Source organism: Artibeus jamaicensis, unplaced genomic scaffold, assembly GCF_021234435.1.
Source record: "Artibeus jamaicensis isolate MK-2021 breed Jamaican fruit bat unplaced genomic scaffold, CSHL_Jam_final contig_490, whole genome shotgun sequence".
Taxonomy (NCBI): domain Eukaryota; kingdom Metazoa; phylum Chordata; class Mammalia; order Chiroptera; family Phyllostomidae; genus Artibeus; species Artibeus jamaicensis.
The window spans coordinates 7,878,955-7,897,398 of record NW_026521861.1 but is presented as its reverse complement, the minus strand read 5'-3'; the positions used below and the strand labels follow the sequence as shown (position 1 = coordinate 7,897,398).

The 18,444-nt window shown below is 48.4% G+C and overlaps 1 long non-coding RNA gene across 1 annotated transcript; it reads right to left on the bottom strand.

Moving 5' to 3' along the window:
• Positions 1-12,976: 12,976 nt before the first annotated feature.
• LOC128627930 (uncharacterized) lies at positions 12,977-17,743 on the bottom strand. The gene is made up of 4 exons (XR_008392224.1): positions 17,672-17,743; positions 16,942-17,066; positions 16,316-16,425; positions 12,977-14,471 (listed from the first exon to the last, which is right to left on the bottom strand). It is a non-coding gene; the product is annotated as an uncharacterized LOC128627930 (long non-coding RNA).
• Positions 17,744-18,444: the final 701 nt, after the last annotated feature.

Here is an 18,444-nt window from a genome sequence, read left to right as displayed (position 1 = left end):
ACGGACGGTTCCCCTACTTGTCCCATCTCCCACGTTGAGTCAGGGCCAGAGCTCCATCTCTGGATTCTCAGTCAGATGGGGCACCCTGGGCCAGCCCAGAGCTCTGAGAGACACCTCCACCCTGAGCTGTCCCAGGAGTCCAGAGCTCAGCCCGAAGCACCTTTAGCTTCTCAGCCTCCCTGGAAGTAAGAAGGGGGTGGGGACCTTGTCGTCCCCTCCCCTCCCAAACAGGGGTTAAGTAACTCACGCAGCAATTCTGCCTGCAAAGCAACCATCCAGTCCTCTGACTTCCAGCCCCTGCCGCGGTTCAGGTCAACCTTGGCCGAGGAGCCCATGTTCAGATTTGTGAAGAGCTCTGCTGCTTTCTGTGGGTGATTTTTTGAATATGTCATTTACTTTTCTGGATAAAAAAAGAAACACAGGAATATAGAATACATTTTTTCTCTTCTAAAAAATAAAGAAATTTCTTCCCTATCTCAGTTGTCGAATTGCCCAGTTCCTCCCCAGAGTCAACCAATAGCACCCGTTTTCAATATCTGTGTACCTACAAAAAATATATGTACTACACACCCAACCCCACATCCAATGTTTAGCACCAGTTAACATACTCTGCACACTGCATGCACCTTACTTCTTAACTTAATGATGGATTTTGGAAATTGTTCCCTGTTAGCACACTGAGTTTTCTTACTCTTTTTTTTTTTTTACTGCTGTATCTACTCCAGCCATTTATGGATGCGTCATGGTGTATTTAACTAGCCTCCCCTTGAACATTTTTACTTCCAGTGCTTTCCACTGGAAACAGTGCTGCAGCGGATAATCATGTGTCTGAGTCATTGTGCACACCTGTGAGAGTGTGTGTAGGATAAAGTCCTTGGAGTGGACCCAGAAAACACGGGGTGTAGTTCTGTCTTACACCAGCTGAGTGACCTCAGGGAAGGCACATGCCTAACTCAAGTCTTTCCTCACCTTTGTAAAATCAGGGTGTGGGGACCCACTGGCTCCTTATTCTTCGTGATTCTGATGCTTGTTCTCGGTGAGTTTCCCAGTGGTGGGTAAGGGCAGCACTGAGCTGTTCTTACTCCCCTGTCTTGTCTCCATTCTGCAGACGCTTCTCGTTTATGAAATCACTGGCTAGGAACAGGCGTTTGGTCTAGTTCTTCGGGAGAGGGCAGCTGAGCTGTTGCCTTGCCTGTTCTCTCCCCCAACACCACCAGGATCGCCTCGGGGCCAGGATGCTGGAAGCCGCACTGCTGTGGCCCCACGTCCAGAGCAGCTGAGTGAAAATACAATGACATACCACTCCACGCCTATTGGGATGGCAACAGTCTGGAAGGCTGACTACCCCAAATGCTGGCGAGGACGCGGAGCAACAGGAGATCTCATTCTTTGCTGCTGGGAATACGGTGCTCACGCTCCGAACGAGCCAGCCCCCAGAGGGCCTCTGAGAAAGCCGAGTTTGTGGGGAGGGCAGAGAGGAGACCTGGCTGAGTTCTGGACGCTGAGCCCGGCCTGGTGCTGCACTCCACACGCCAGGGAAGGAGGCAAACAATAACCAAGACTCACTGAGAGCTTGCTTGTCTCAATCTTGACATACAACACCTCATCTCGTCTTCTGAGACAGATCCTCTGAGGAAGGTACTTTTTTTTAAAGATTATTTTTAAAAAGTATTTTATTTACTTATTTTTAGAGAGAAGGGAAGGGATGGAGAAAGAGAAGGAGAGAAACATTGACTGGTTGCTCCCTGTACATGTCCCAACTGGGCGCACGGAACTCACAACCCAGGCTTGTGTTTGAAACAGAGACCTTTGGCTTTGCAGGATGGTGCTCAACCAGTTGAACTACCCTGGTCAGGGAGGGAAGTTCTCTGAATTATTTCTATTTTATAGGCTTAAAAAATGGGAGCTCCTGGGGATGGAGTGCCCTGAAGTCTCAGAGCTCAGGAGAGCCAGGCTTCCAGCAGGTCTGTTCCGCTTCATTCCACTCTTCCCTCCCAGGCCGTCTCTTCACCCTGGATGCACGCACAGCGTCCTGGAGGAGTTCAGACACACATTCAAACACGCGGTAGCTGGAAGGGCCGACAGAAAGGAGCAAGGTGCTGGGTGGGCTGGTGTACGGAGTGGTTCTGGGTGAGATGTTGCTGGGGAGAGGGTGGGAGGAGGACCAACAGAGAAAGGAAGAGGTTCTTTGTGGCAGTACCTTTGTGCGGTTTATAAGCTCTGCCGCTGACTCAGCTCCTTCTGCCGCATGGCCCCCTGGCCTGGCTTGCCCCAGAACTCTCTCCAGAGATACTCGGATACGGCAGATATTCCTTAGCACCTCAGCATTGGGAGTAGATGTCCTTTCCTGATGAGGAAACTGAGGTTCAGAGACATTAAGTAACTTGTCTCAAATCACACAGCAAATCAGCCGCAAGACGGAGATTCAGACTTTGTATTTGGCTCCCAGTCCAGTGCCTTCCCCCGCATCATAGTGATTTTTAATGCAGGACAGGTTGTGGTCCCTTGAAGACTCTGAGGAAAGCCGTCTTCTCCAGGTTTCCAGTGAACATCCTGTGGGGGTGTACGTGTTGGGGGCTCACTGCCAATGCTACGATCTTAGGGCCCTGCTCAGATCCTGGTTAATTTAACATGCTCTGCTTTGCCCATGGTTTGAGGGACCCCTGGCAGTTTCATGAGAACATGTTAACACCTCTCAATGAGAAAGGCAGATTAAAGGGCTGGTTTATCACAGAGATGGGTCCCTGCTTCACAGGCCCAAGGGGGGCCCGGAAACCATCAAAAGCTGAGGCTGGGAAACCCGGCTTCCTGCTTCTGGCCTCAATCCCCCACCACCCTCACCACCATGACCACTAAAAATGAGACCAAACCCAGCACACGCCCTCCCCAAGTCATTCTCCTTGTGATTTATCTCCCTGCTTCCTGTTGATCTTGAAGGTTGTTTTATTTCACAGCCCCCAACTTCTGTTCACAGCCCACTGGGCACTTCCCCAGCTTGGGAGGAAACAACATAAAAAAAAACGACCAAGAGAAAGAAAGGTGGGAGATAGCAAGGTGCCGAAGGTCAGTGTCTTGCCTCTGTTCATCCACTTTGCTGGGAAGGGGGGGACCTCCTCCCACCCACCAAGGTGGCTGCCCCAGGAGACCCTGGCCCAGAGCTTGTTCAAACATGGTCAGAACCGACCTGGATGAATGCTCAGCTACTGGTCTTGATAAATGTACCCACTTTCCCACCGATGGTTATAGGAGGCAAAACTGCTGTCTGGAATTTTCACCCAACATTGGGGGTGGTGGTAGGGGACGGGGTCACAGGACACGGGACCTTTGGAGACTGTTGACGAGAAATGCACATTTGTCCTCTGGAAAACCAAGGGCCATTGACCCAGTTTTCTGGTGCCGCTCCCAAAATGCCCTTTTCCAGCCATAATGTCAAAATCCGACTCCTTCAGGAGACCTCCCCGGAGCGCCAGGAAGACTTAACTTGACCTTCTCCCAGACTGTCAAGTCTTTCTTTGTAACATTTGTATCTGTCTTCCTAGATTGTGAGCCCTTGCAGGGGGCATGGATGTCCTCTAACTCATCCTTTCAAGAAATTACACAAATAATATATATTCACTGTGTGAAAATATCAGGAAAATCAAAGAGCATCTCCCATCCCCCAAAAGAGGGTGAAATTTACCCATGATGCCCCAGCCGGGACTGAAACATTTGGGGGATGTTTGTTTTCCTGGGTGCACACACATGCAGGCACCCACCCACGTCATCTGAGAGAACGGAATTGAGCACTCTGTCCTGTGTTCTGTAACTCCTCCTTGTACTTGCTCCATAGTCTTAACACGTTTTCATGTCAACATTTATGACGCTGAAAATCGTGGCAGAATATTCTATCAAGCAGTTGTAGCCCAATTTTCTCACCCAGTCTCCTATTGTCGGGCATTTAGGTTGTATCCGTTCTTTAAAAAATAACAGCTTTATTGAGATGTAATTCACATACCATAACATTAATCCTTTTGAGGTATGCAATTTCATGGTTCTAGCATATTGGTAGAGTTTCACGACTATCACCACTATCTAATTTTAGAACATTTTCAACACCCCTGGAAGAAACCCCATGGCCATTAGCAGTCGCCATACCCCAGGTCCCTGGAAACCGCTAATCTACATTATGTCTTAATGGATTCAACTATTCTTGACATCTCATACAGACGGAATCATACAGATTAATGGGTGGCTTCTTCACTTAGCATAATGTTGCAGCATATAGATACCAGCACTTCATTTCTTCCTGCTGCGGAATAAACACCCCATTGTATGGATAAAACCGCATTAGGTTTATGCAGTCAGCATTTGATGGATATTTAGTGGTTTCCCCTTTTTGACTATTATGAATGCTGATTCTACGAACATTTGTGCACAGGTTTTTATGTGAACATACGTTTTCATTTCTTTTGGGTCCATGTCTAGGAGTGGAATTGCTGGGTCACTGTGTCACTCTATGTTTAACTTTCTGAAAAACTGCCAAACTATTTTCCAAAGTGGTCTCACCATTTCCCGTTCTCATTAGCAACGAGACTCAACTTTCTCCGCATCTTTGCCCGCACTCGCCTTTGCCCACCGCCTGGTGTGTAACCCCACACAACCCCCAGCCTGCCCCTCGAATGCAGGAATTGCCTGAGCCCGTCTCCCGGGCTCCACAAACACTGTCCCTGGACAGAGACGGTTTGCTTCTCCGAAAGCCATCACCACGCTCCGCCTCAGACACTGAGCACTCGTAGTGGGAAAAGTCTTTGTGGAGGAGGAAGCATTTGAGCTGGGGAACGGCTGTAATCAAAGAGCCCAGATTTGGGGGCTCAATCAGGCACCCGAGACTTTGATTCTGTCATCTGTTTAGAGGAGGCTGACAACAGTACCTACGTCAAGAGATGATGCAAATACAATGCCCGGCCCAGTGCCTGCCACGGAGCAGGTCCCTTCTTCCCCTTTGTCCTGGGAGGAAGCAGAGTTGGCTGTCAGAGGAGCTGGGGAGGACAGCCACTCCTAGGACAGAGTGCGTGCAGTGACACAGTGGTGTGAGAGCAAGTGGCTGGAGTGAGGCGAGTGGAGGGAGTGTGAAAATAAAGCCAGGAAGCAGCCGGGGCCAGTTCTCCAACGGGCTTCTTGTATGTGAAGGAAGTTGGGCTTCATTTTTCTTATAAGCCAGAGACTCCAGGTAGGAGGTAGGATTTTTAAAGGGCTCCCTCGCCAGCAGTGGGAGGCTGGACTAGAGCCCCTGGGACTGGGAGCAGCGAGGCCAGGAAGGGGCTGTTTAAATGAACTCAGGTGGAAGCCTGGATGACTGTGACAATGGGGAGGAAAGGGGGGCGAAAGGGGGAGAGATTTATGAAATAGAGTCACCGGAACATGGTGGGCACGTGGGCCTCTGCTGTGGCCTGGCACTTACCGTTCTCTCCTTGATAAAACCTGACAAAATCTCTTCAAGGAGGTACCTGGTTTCCTACTTACAGGTTAGGAAACTGATGCTCTAATTCAGTAAGTGACTTGCCCAAATTCAAAGCAGCAGGGATACAATTTGAACCCTCTGCTTGCTTTCTTTGTCCTGGTGTCTCTTTGGGAAGGACTTAGCTACAGGGTAAAGCCTGGGACGAAAGGAAAAAGAGGACACATGTTCTCAGAGAGAGGTAGCTGGACTGGCAGTCAGAGCTCACGTGGACTGGAGTGGGTGAATGAGCCCGTGCCCCAGCCAGCCCACGTTTGCAGCAAGTGTGGTGCGTGGGCCCAGGTGGAGACCTGACAGCTTCCTTTCCCCTCATTCCAAGCCCTGTCCAGTGCTGGGAGCCTAGAGCCTCTGGGTTTGGGGCCATGCTGAGGGTGGTGTCACAGGGCTGGTGGCTGAGGCCTGACTCAGAGACCCCAGCCGGCTGCAGGAAACATGAATGCACAGTGGAGCTGTCCCTGGCCTGCCTCACAGGAGCAGGTGAGCTGACAGGCATGGAGGAGGGGACCTCATGAGGGGAGTCCCAAGCTGCCAGGCCTCACACAGAAGGGGGAGCCCCTTGCTTCCTCTTTCCCCCAGGCCCTATGCCCCATGGCCCCCTTCATGTGCATATCACCCTTTGTCCACAATGCTCTGCTCCATCACCTTCAAGACCGTGGAAGCCCTGATGGGAACACGGCAGGGAGCCACCTGGTCTTCTCCCAGGACCCACCAACACTGCCCCTGTACCCTGGCCTGACCCCCTTCCCTCTCCCCCAGTCTTTAGGCACACTTACTGTCTGTCACTTAGGTGGCTGCAATGCCCTGAACTTGAAAGCCAGCCAGCAAAGCCTGGCAATGGCTGGGCCCCTCCCCATGCCTTCTTTTCCTCTGGGTGGGGGAGTGGAGGAGCAGGATGGGCGGCAGAGAGGCAATCTGCAGTCCCTTCCAGCTCTAAGTGACCATGGCCATGGTCTCTCTTCAGTCAGTCATTTCTCCCAGACCATAAGCAGAACTCCTGGGGCGGAGGTCCGGGGCGGGAAGCAACGTGGCAGGCTGCCCGTGAGTGAGGGGGTGGGTGCGTAGGTCAGAGGTATGGGCTGCGGTTGTCATGTGACACATACTCTCTGACTGACCTGGGGCCCGGCTCAGTTGACCTTTCTGGTTGAAAGAGTTCTAGGCCACCAAACAGGTATGTCCAGTGACCCCTCCCTGAGTATCACTGGACACTCGGCCCATCTTTCTGGCCACTCAGAGGCCTTGGTCACGAAGGCAGAAGAAGGGGAAAAAGAGACAGAATAGAAGGGGTGCGGTCAGGGAGGAGCCAGAGGGAGGTCCCAGGAGGGACCTCACATGCCCTTCGGGGACCACATCTAGATGCCTGGAGAGGGCCAGCGTGGGGGCCAGGCACTTGACTCACAAGTGTTCCGTCCCCGACACCAACCTGGTGAGGCAGACAGGCTCAGCACCACTGAACAGCTGAGAAAACTGAGCTCAGGGAAGAGGTTTCCCAGGCCACGCAGCTGGGCTGTGGCAGAGCTTCCTTCGCCGCCACTGTCCCTGACTCACCGCATTCCCTTGCTCTGGGGTAGTCTGTCAGCTGTGATCACAGGCCTGGGCACCAGCAACCCAGCTCCTCACCAAGCTGGGCTCTGCCTTCTAAAGGAACACACATGGCCCCGCTTCTGGCCCAGACGTGTTCTGGACAGGATCATATCACAGCGGGCATCACGTGAGCATCCCTAACAGCGCCCAGGGCCAGAGGGCCCAGCCTCCATCCTGGGAAGGGGGTGGAGCGGAGCAGAGACAGAGGAGAGGCAAGAATGGGGGGCGTTTCCAAGCACTGAAGAAGCAGCTTCGCTCAGGAGCAACACAGTGGTTCAAAGCGCTCTGGAGCCAGAGGGAGCAGGCTTTGAATCCTGACCCCCACTTACTGATTACTGTCTTGGGCAAGTGTGTTAGCCACTAAGGGCCTGCGGGTCCTCACTCAGAACACAGGGTGACATTGGTCTGCCCTGGGGCATCGCTGGGAGTGTGACCATCCCTGTAAAGCACCCAGCATACTGCCTGAGACGTGGAGTTTATCATTACCCTGTACCCTGCGGCTGCTTCCTCACAGGGCCCGCACTACCCACTCTTGAGGGATCAGGCAGTGTGGCCAACAGTCAGGTCCGCAGGCCACCAAGCAGGGCTTCCCCTCACCTGCACGTGACTCCGACAGGCAGAATCGTGGGCTCACACTACTTTGTTCATCGATGTCACATGTCCTGGGGCTCACCAGTGAGGTCAGCCCCAGCTACAGGGAAGAGAAAAATTCAACCTGAATTGCTGACCATAAAGCCGGGAGGAAGATCTGAGGGGAAGGTGGATAGCCAGCAGCATCTCTGGATTCGGTCCCTCCCAGTGTCTCCCTGTATCCCAGTGAGCGCCAGCTCTGACCCGCTGCAGAGAAGTGCCGCTCAGATGGTGGCCCCCATAAACCGTACTGCTCCAAACAGGGCGGACGAGCCCTGGGTTCTTCTCATGAGCTAACAACCTGATAGTGGTCCCCAACTGATAACCTCTCAATATTTGTCACTCCTTCACTTAAGAGAGAAGGCTGAGCACAGAGAGGAGGGTGGAGGACCAAGTGGGGTGGGGCGGGGCAGCCCTGGGTTTCGAATGCATAGGCCACACCCAGGAAAGGGCTCTGCTGTTAACCAGAGCTTCGTCTTGGGCCATAAACTGATGCAAGCGCCCTCTCCATGCCTTCCCTCACCTCGAATCCGTCCACTGTGGAGTCCTTCCATCCACGGACGTTTGGACGTTCTCATAATTCGTGAGAGTTCTGCCAGACTGATGTTCTTCGTGCTTTTCACCTTCATCAGGATGGCCTTGTGTGCCGTACAGGCCAGAGCCCTGGCTCCGGCCCAGCTGACCTCCTTCTCACCCCAGCTCTGCCTCTGACAAGAGCGCTGGTTCCACCTACCTCCACCCTGCGTGAGGACCTGTGCCTGATGGGCTGAGACTCCCGTGGCCCCCCCAGGCCTGAGCTCTCCACGCAAAGGCCAGTGCTGACCAGAGAATCCTTCACCAAATCTGTTCCCCAAGAGGAATGGAGTGGCCAATGCTGAGACATGGCGCTGGAGAGCTAGGAATTCACAGCCCGTGGCCAGTAAGCCTGGCACCCCAAGGAACTGGTCCTGCCCTGGATCAGGTCCCATCTCACAGCAGCAAAGAGGCCGCCAGCTACCTTCGGGGATAAGTAGCCATGTGACAACCAATGGCTTAGGAGGGCAGTGTTGGGAGAAATCTATATTTGGAAGAGGACGCTGAGTTAGGTGGGTGGCTCCCTGGCCTTATCAGGCCCCTGCAGTCCAGCATGGCACCATGGCAGATGGGCTGGCGCTCTCCACCCTATTGGGCTTGGCTCAGTTCCCGTAAGAGGGAGGGCCTTGTCCTCACACATCCCTGTACTCTGTCACCCTGCTCCACTGACCCCACTGGCCTCTATGTCACAGTCAGCTGCAATGGGAGGAGAAGCTGGCTGGCTTTCAAAGGCAGGGGTGAGGACAGGCACGGCACTGCTCAGACTGGGCAAATACCAGCTACGTCAGAAGGCAGGGTCGTGCTTCGAAGAAGAATGATCACCTGTTTGATTGCAGAGGGTTTAGAGAGGAGTTAAGCAGCTCTGTTAGAATTCACTCCAGGTGGAGGATTAATCCCACTTCTCCTCAGGGCGTGGCCATGGCCTTGACGGGGCAGAGGAGCTAACGATTGGGATTGCTCTCCATTTCTCGCCAGGGTAGGGTGACGGCACAGCCGGGACTTCAGGTTGACTTGTATTTGCCAGGATCCTGGACACTTTCTCACTATGTGACCTTGGACAAGTTACACAACCTCTTAGGGTCTCCTCTCCTCATCTGTGAAACTGAGATTTAAGTTTTTCTGAAACTAAATGTAATACCGAATATGAAGTACAGGGCCCAGGATGTAGAAGGTGGTGTCCCCTCCGAAAAATGACCTTCCTTTTACTTCTCATTTGACTTTGATACTGACTAGTGCTAATTACTTATTATGCCCTGTGGCGGTTTTTGGAAGTGAACAGCTCTCCCCTTGAAGAGTGGCTGGACTTAGTGACTCACTTCTAAGCTCCTAACGAAGAAGGTATGGCAGAAGTGAAGGTGTGTGACTTCTGAGGCAAAGGCGATAAAAGGCACTGTGGTTTCCACCGTGTTGTCTCTGGGACCGTCTGTTCTGTGGGCCACCCTGTAATGAGGACACTCAGGCAGCCCGTGGACAGGCCCACGTGGGGCGGATCGAAGGCTTCCCACCAACGTTCAGCACCAACGTGCCAGCCTCTGGAGGCAGAGTCCCGGCCCCATTCCAGCCCTTGTTTAGCTGCAGCTCTGGCTGACGTCTTAGCTTCAGCCTCTCAAAAGACCGTGAGTGTGAATGTTCCTGAATGTCTGACCCAAAGCCACTGTGAGATATAGTAAGTGTACATATTGTTGCTCCAAGTCCCTTTATTCTACAGTGGCTTGTTTCATAGCAATAGGTAACTAGTACATACCTACTCCTTCGAAAAAGGTTTTGAAACTTCACGTAGATAAAGGCACAGCTCTGACTCCATGGGAAGCCATTTTAGAAGATTTGAAAGAGGAGAGTGAAGTACTGAATGGGGCGGGTACAGGGAAGAGAGTGGCCGCTCCCTCTGACCAGAAATCTGGTTTAAGACAAAACATAGCTTTAGGCTTCTGGGAAGTTGAGGCAAAAATAGAAAGCTGATGGGTCATATTAAAACTATTTTTTTCTTTTGGATCTGAAAGAGGATATGCATTTGACACGTGGGCCTTTAGATAAATAAATGGCACCACACAGTGTGGTGAACGGCAGCTTGGAATCTTGCAGACATTGTGCCTTCAAATGGGGAACACAGACTATTTATAAGGATGCGTTTTCTGATGGTTTTCAGGAACTGTTGGCATTACAAAATTAGGGCAGAAACATAAAGTGTATTTTAAAAACTTTTTACATAGTTACTAGATAAAAGAAAACAAGGTATAAGAGGATTTATAGTGCCCTGACCGGTGTGGCTCAGTGGGTTGGGCTCGTCATGAAAGTGAAAGGTTGCTGGTTCGATTCCCAGTCACGGCACATGCCTGTGTTGCGGGTTCAGTCCCAGGTCAGCATGCGTACTCGGGGCAACAGGTCAATGTCTCTCCCTCACATTGATGTTTCTCTCCCTCTCTTTCTCTCTCCTTTCCCCCCTCTCTAAAAATAAATAAAATCTTTAAAAAAGAGAGAGGATTTATAGTGAAAAGTCTCCCTTTCACTCTGTCCCCCACAGGCTAGTTCTTTTTCCCATGGTCACCACTCTGCAACTGATCCTTGGTTTAATTTTCCAGAAATATTTTATACATGTGCAAACTAATATGTATTATTTGATCCCTTTATTACATGAATGGTAGCATAGTATAGGCATTGTTCTGCACTATGCGTTTTATTATTCAATATTGACATATGACTTAAAAAATAACATTTCCTCTAATTACCACAGTTTTTTTATTTTTGTGAGTTTTTAACATTATTCAAAGTTCAGAGACACAGCCCTGGCTGGTGCGACTCCGTGGAATAAGTGTTGGTCTGTGAACCAAAGGCTGCCGGTTCGACTTCCGGTCAGGGAACGCGGCTGGGCTGAGGGCTGGGTCTCCCAGTTGGGTGCATGAGACAGGGAACCGACCAATGTTTCTCTCACACATCTCTTCCTCTTGTTCTCCCTCCCTTCCCCTTTCTCTAAAAAAATAAATGAATAAAATCTTTTAAAAAAATTGCAAATATAAAAGAGAGTCAAGAATATAGAATGTATTTGTGACCCCACCACCAGGGATCACACTGTTAAATGCACATTGTTTGGGTGTCCTCTTTTCTGTCTTTCCCCTGTGAATACAAAAGTATGTAATATGTTTACTTTTTCAGATCACAGAAAGACTTTTACATTCTTCCCCTGCCCCCCATTTACTTCTACGTACACCCTTTCCCTCTCTTCCTCTACTGGCCGTTCTATTGTTAAGTATCTGCAGGCTTTTCTCAGGAAGCATATTTATTTTCTTAATGCTCTTCCCAGCCTAGACTTGATTATGAACTTGCCTCTTCTGGGTCTTCTCCAGGCTGCTGTGAGAACAGCTCAGAATAACCTGTCACCAGAGCTCCCTAAGAGGGAAAACTGAAATCATGAAGCGTATTTACACTGGTTCATAAAAGACTTTCTTAGATTGCCAAGACGAGACTGTTGGGGCCACAGAGCCTGCGGGTGACCAGCCCCCTGTGTGACAGATTTGACTTCCAAGGAGCAAAGAGAACAAGGAAATGGAGCCCTTTCCAGCCAAGAGCCCCAAAGACGGCTGCTTCCATCGAACACATCTTGGAATCACAGAGATCTCCCACAGTCCTTCGGGATTTTCCAGGCCGCCTTATGCCCGGGCATCCCCACTGGGTATCTTGGGCACCTTGTCTGAGAGGAATTAACTCAATAATTCCTTCATCTGTCACCTTCCCCGGGCACAAGCCCCACGTCCCAACAACAAGTTTTCTTACTGGAAAAGAGCAAGTTATGGCCCTGGCTGGTGTAGCTCAGTGGATTGAGTGTGGGCCTGCAAACCAAACTACTGCGGTTCGATTCCCAGTCAGGGCACATGCCTGGGTTGCAGGCCAGTTCCCAACAGGGGGACGCACGAGAGGCAACCATACATTGATGTTTCTCTCCCTCTCTCCTTCCCCTCTCCTCTAGAAATAAATACATAAAATCTTAAAAAAAGAGAGCAAGTTATGTAGGGTGTTCTGTTCCTTCCTCCTCATTTTCTGCCCTTCTTTCAAAGACTGGAAATCTGGTCACCGTGGTGCAAAGAATTCTGCAAAAAACAGGGATGACATTTCAAATGGACAACAGTGACGGGAGTAAGCCAGCCAGGGTTTAACCTCCATCCTGATATGCATTCTCTTCTAGCAGCTAAAGGAGGTCCAGAAAAAGGGATGGCACGGACAATACCAGCATTGAGGGCTTACTAACCCTGGGCTCCATGCTGTGCATATTGTAATCCTGCTTGATTCTAACCACCACCCACATTTTATAGAAAAGTGGAGAGCTAGGAATCAAACTCAGGTCTCTATGACTCCAGGGCCCAAGCTCTTAACCACACGGTCTCCGTGTTCCCAGAGCTCACAGTCTTACAGGGGAGACAGACACAGAATCGATAGTTAACTTAAGACAGGCTGAGATAAGTATGATCCCAAGGTGCTACTGGAGTTTGGTCGAGGAAAAAGGTAATTTTTAAAAACAGATTTCACTTACTTATTTTTTAGAGAGAGGAGGAAGGAGGAAGAAAAGAGAGGGAGAAACATCTTTGTGTGGTTGTCTCTTGTGTGCCTCCTACTGGGGACCTGGCCCACAACCCAGGCATATGCCCTGACTGGGAATCGAACTGGCAAACCTTTTGTTCGCAGGCCAGCACTGAATCCACTGAGCCACACCAGCCAGGGTGGAAGAAAGTCATTTTGATGAAAGAAACATCCTCCATCAGGGGAGAGTACCTGGAGAGCTGGGAAGGCAGCAAGCCCTCTGCTGGGGACTTAGGTGAAGGGAGGTGGGTGTTAAGAGGCTGTCTGCCAGGGAGTAGGGACGGGTGTTTTATGGCAGCTGCTGGAATAGAAGGCTGGATGATTCACATGGACGATGACAACAGATCCGGCTCCTGCAGGTGAGGGCCCCAGGAAGCCTTTCTCTGTAGTAGCAGGCTGAGGAGTGAACTCAGAGGTCATTATCTTCACGATTGTGGCAAGATGAGTCAGAGGGGTCTTCCGACTCAGGGGCAAAAGACTGTTCCCACAACCAGAGGGTTATGGAGGAAATATCATGTAGCATCGAAGCTGCTTTTCTATGTCTAAAATCATAGGCTCATTTACTGCAGGAGGAGGAGGAAACACAGACCACTGCCTTTGGTTCTTTTCTATCCAATTAGTACTTGGAGGAACATCTTATAGAGACTCCCAGGTGGGGAGCCAGAGGCATCACTGGAGCTCATTTTTTCCGTGGTGAAATTGTGCCTTCTGACAGGGACGATTAGTTTGCAAGAAATATAAGGCCACCTGTACAACTAGTATCTGAGTGGCACTGGGCCATTGTTCATTAGTCGTGTGGTCCTTCCAGGTGGGTTCCACTGTGAAATGTCCGTAGCCCATTCCTGCTGCCCTGTGGCAGGACTCTTATGGGACCGAGGCTCTTGTCATGTGGGGCTGCTTTTATTGCGGAGGTCAGGTTCCTTCTCCCCCAAAGGCTGGGGCCACTTGAGCTTCTTACCTGGTTGTGGTCTCTGGGACTGGTCCTGAAGAGGCAGGAAGAACTAAGGCAGCGGTAGCTCTAGACTCTAAAACTTACTCAGCATCAAGCTGTACCGGTCTCCAGGCCAGTCATGACTTTGTGTCTTGGCTCTGAGCATTGAACGACGCCTGGGACTGAGCAGTATCGCATACCTCAGCTCTAAGAGGATCCCCATCTGTCATTCTCCTTACGTCTGAGGTCCTGTCCCAATAATCTGTTCTTGGGCCCCTGAAGCCTGAGGTCCCACCCGATCTTGCCATTGCCCCACAGGAAGTGGAGGAAGCGCTGCTCTTGAAGCTTTGCCTGTGGCTGGGGCGCCTACGTGCACCATGAGACTTCTGCAGTCCCGCTTTTCTGGACAGGATTCCTGATCGGGACTTCCACTCCCCCCAACACAGATGACTTCACCAGATTGTGTTTTTGGGTGACTGCCACGTCTTCCAGATCCCATGTTCTACCTGCTGGGCTGGACTTCCTACTAGCGGCTTCGGCTCAAGCTGTTCCCCCGCCGCCTGACTTTGCTCCGTGGGTAGAATTCCAGAGCTGGCCCCACCCAGTCTGCCCTGCTCCTCTGCAGTGAACTGAGCCACGCTCAGCCTGCCTTCAGCAAGTGTCCGTGCACGCAGTCTCGTCCATATTAACCTAAAGGTCAAAATGGAGACGTTAAGACTATACGCGTTTACAAAATCATTTCATTTACATGGTGCTAAAATATGAACCTATTTAAAAGACATTTTAGAAACAAAACACCTCGCAATTACCACACAACATATTTTAAAAGGCTTAACACACCCAAACATCCGGGTGCAGAGGGAGCCCCCCTCCCGCCACCTCTTCCCACTGTGGACTAGTAGATAATCTTTAGAAAGCATTTTTGGTTGTCTTAGCAGCCTCAAATGACCTTTATTTTAGTTGAAACAATTGAAACAAATATCCAAAATAGAAGTCAGGTAGGAAGTAATGTTTAACCTTAACTTGTTAGTTCAGTAAACACTTTTGGAAGAATATGCCTATGCCTTCGCCTGCCAACAAACTGGCTGTATCTCGTGTGCCCTCATAAAACTGTCAGGAGGTCATCTGTTCTGAAGTCAAAGTCTATCACACCGGTCCCTGCTGAAATCCAGCTCCGGAGCGTTACTCAACAGGAAAGGGGTGAGTTGTAGAGTGCAACAACGACTTCCTCCAGAGCTCCTGCTCAAGCAGAATCACCAGGAGCTCTTGCTTTTAGAAAAAGCAATTCATTTAAACCCTGCTCATGAAAGAAAACGCCCTATGTTAGGTAAGGACACACACTGGACTAGTCTGGAAAATCACTGAAGAGTTTAGGGACACTGCAGCTCCAGGTCCAGGCTGGGATTGTCGCCACCGACTTTATTTTTAAACTCAGAAAAGATTATTTAAGTAGAGAGAGCCAGTGGGAAATCCACAGAACAGTCTACCTCTGAACTTCTGGGTTTTATAACCATACTACTTCCTCACTTCCATGGCCATCTATTAGGATATTACAGCTTTGGGAAATCCAACATTTTTCTCACAAAAAATCTCAAGTTTAAATAGCAACCAGCCAAGACATTGTTTGGTCTAAGAAGTCCACTTAATTAACACCCCAAATTGGTCTCTCCATTGGGCTCACACATATATGTCCCGGGCTTTTGAGGGGCAGTCTGGTTAAACAGACACACAATGAGGGAAAATCGTGTCTATGAGATCGTGTCTATGAGATCGTGTGTTCTTATTTGTCATTTCAAAAGCACGTCTAATATTTTTAGAATTTCTTAGGAACTTCATATTCTTCTGTCCATATCGAAATTAGATTAATAAATCAATGCTACTGATTTTAAGGTATGGAGTTTAGCGAGGAACTATTACTTTGTCTAGTGACAGGAGTTACCTGGACTGAAAATATGAGATTATAAAAAATAAGATATTATAACAGATGTCAAGACCAGCCTTGGAGAGGACAAAACCTGAAGTAGCTTATGTAGCAATAAAACAAAAACTAGAATAATCAATAACCTTCACTATTACTTCGGTCAAGACTCACCCACCCAGAAATGATACAGGCCTTAAAAATAATTGTGAACTGGATTATATCCATTTATTTTTTTGCTAAATAAAAGATATTACTTTTTTTGTTGTTGTTGCTATAGAATTCCAAAGGTACCAGTATGCCATTTAAGGTATAACCAGCATTTAAAATATTACAGGTTGCAGCAGTAAGGAACTCAGCATGATGACTAACTCAAGAAACTATACACAAGACTTTCAAAGATCATCTCACAGACTTCAAATTTTACGAAAAATGATTATTGATAAGAATCAGGCTTACTCCTGCATTATTCCCATGATGAAGTTCTAAATGTGAATTTGCAGAGAAATTTAGAAGAACATATTTATCTATGTGTGTCCTACATTAATGTATTCCTAGGTTATGATTGATGGGCATTCAAGGGAGACTGTGGAGTAGAAAAGCTTGGGGTGCAGACCTTAGACTTTTGCTTGAATCCTGGTGCAGGCAACTCCGAGCTGTGTTGTACAGGCCGACACGGCTCCTCTGGAGGACTGCCTCTTCCTAAGCCAGAGCAGGGCAACGAGGCTGTAAGGAACGAATGTAGTCATCGGGATCTATAAACTCTCTTCAACCTTAAACTGCATCCAGCATCGGAATGAAGTTCTCAATCCAAGCTCAAAGGTATTTTCAAGGAGGTTCCCTCAATTAACTACAACTAAATTTAGATTGACCCAGGATTGCCCCCTACCGATCATCTCAGAAATAAAATATCTGAAAAAATACTGAATTTGCAAATTAGTTTTTTCTGTGAAAAGTCCTCAGAGGCTTATCCTTGTTCTCATCTCTGGCACATACATAAGTTTTTTCCTCCAAGAAAAATCATCTCCAAGTGTATTCATTTAAATAAAGCTGTAAGTAGTTACAGTATATTTCTCATCTTTAAAACTACTTCATTCACTAAAGTCTTTTCAGGTTTTTAAAATAATACTTTCCTTAGAATGTCTCTCTCCGCCCCTAACACTGGAAACAAAAAGAAAACAAAGTACGAGATAAAGGGTTTCTATCCAAGTCTTTTTACATCTTAAGCAAAGGTACAAATACCTCATCTTCCAGGTGTCAAGCTGAAGATTCAAGAGCCGGTCTGTGTCCTAAAAGATGGTAGATATCATTACCACAGGTCATTCCCACTCTCGCGGTATTCACCAGTTTTTTCATTCCTGGAGTAACTTGTTGGAAAAAAAATAAGTCTTCTAGATCAAAAGTCAATGTTTTATCCCCAATCTATATCCCATCTTATATCAAAACATGAAGTCACCATGGCTGGACTTTTGTCCAAGCGGAGGAGATGGCCTTTTCCTAAACATCCCCAAGAATGTACACTCTAGCCATACAGGGTCTGGGTCACAAACAGCACTAAAAATTTTAGAAATCTGAATTTCTATGGGCGCAATTCTTGCATCTCCTTTTTGTTTTGTACAAGCCCTGGCCTCATTCGCTTCAAGATGGGGGATGTCACTTTGCTGGGATTTGGGGAAGGCTAATGAAGCAACACGAAAAACAGCATCACGTTTGGTACACGCAGGGCATCAGGTGACAGCTGTTATCAGTCCTCTCCTCAGGAAAAGAAAGCCGATTATTTTGAAAGAGGTATTACATTGCCACTCAGAGGCATGAAAACTCTCCAGGAGTCATTTTCTATCCTGGGTTCTTTCTGAAACTACACCTCAAAAAAATTTCAATGTCTTTTCTACAAACATCAGAGACCCTGCTAGTGGTTATTTGTACTGGACAACAAAGTTCAAAACAGCCCAGTGAGGAGAATGATACGTACGCAACGAAGGAAATGTCTTCAGTTCCAAGTTCTGGGCGTTTCACAACAAACATGGTGGTGTCTACAGACCAATAAACGGAAGTGAAGTGCAATGACTGGAAACATACTGGATTGTGAGGTCTCTTGCACCCTCTAGTGGCCACAAAGACTTCTTTTTAAAACCTGGTTTAGCCAACATTGTGACTTAGATGTGTATGTATCACCCATGAGTTAAAAGCTTGCCTTTATGTGTCTCCTACATAAAATAAAGTTAATGTTAAGAGAAACCAATGCAGTCACAACTGATCCATTTGGTTCTCTTTATTCCTTGCTGAATGAAAATAATAATCAATAGAGAAAAAGGTACAGGCAACATCATCTTTCATGCTATCGACTCTCAAGTGAGTACTGAAGATAATTATCTTTGTTGCTTTATGCAGGGGACTTTTGAAATGAATATCTTCCTAAAACAGCAATTTTTCGCCACAGGCTTATTTACAAGCCAAGGTAATAATTAAATATGCTCAAGACTATGAATCTATTCTTCTCTGCTCCAACCCTTCATTTTTATAATGGGTAATTATAGTAGAAACTTCAAATAACCAGAACCCTCAATCAACATGATTTCCCCTCTTATACTCTATTTTTAAGACAAAATAGAAAAAAATCACAAGAAATCACTTATGTGAGGGATTTAGTTCAAACATCTTCTAGGATGGATTATGCTATGCTAAGAAGGGAAAAAATCCAGAATAAAATTCCACTAACATCATGATAACCAATATACAGGCAAT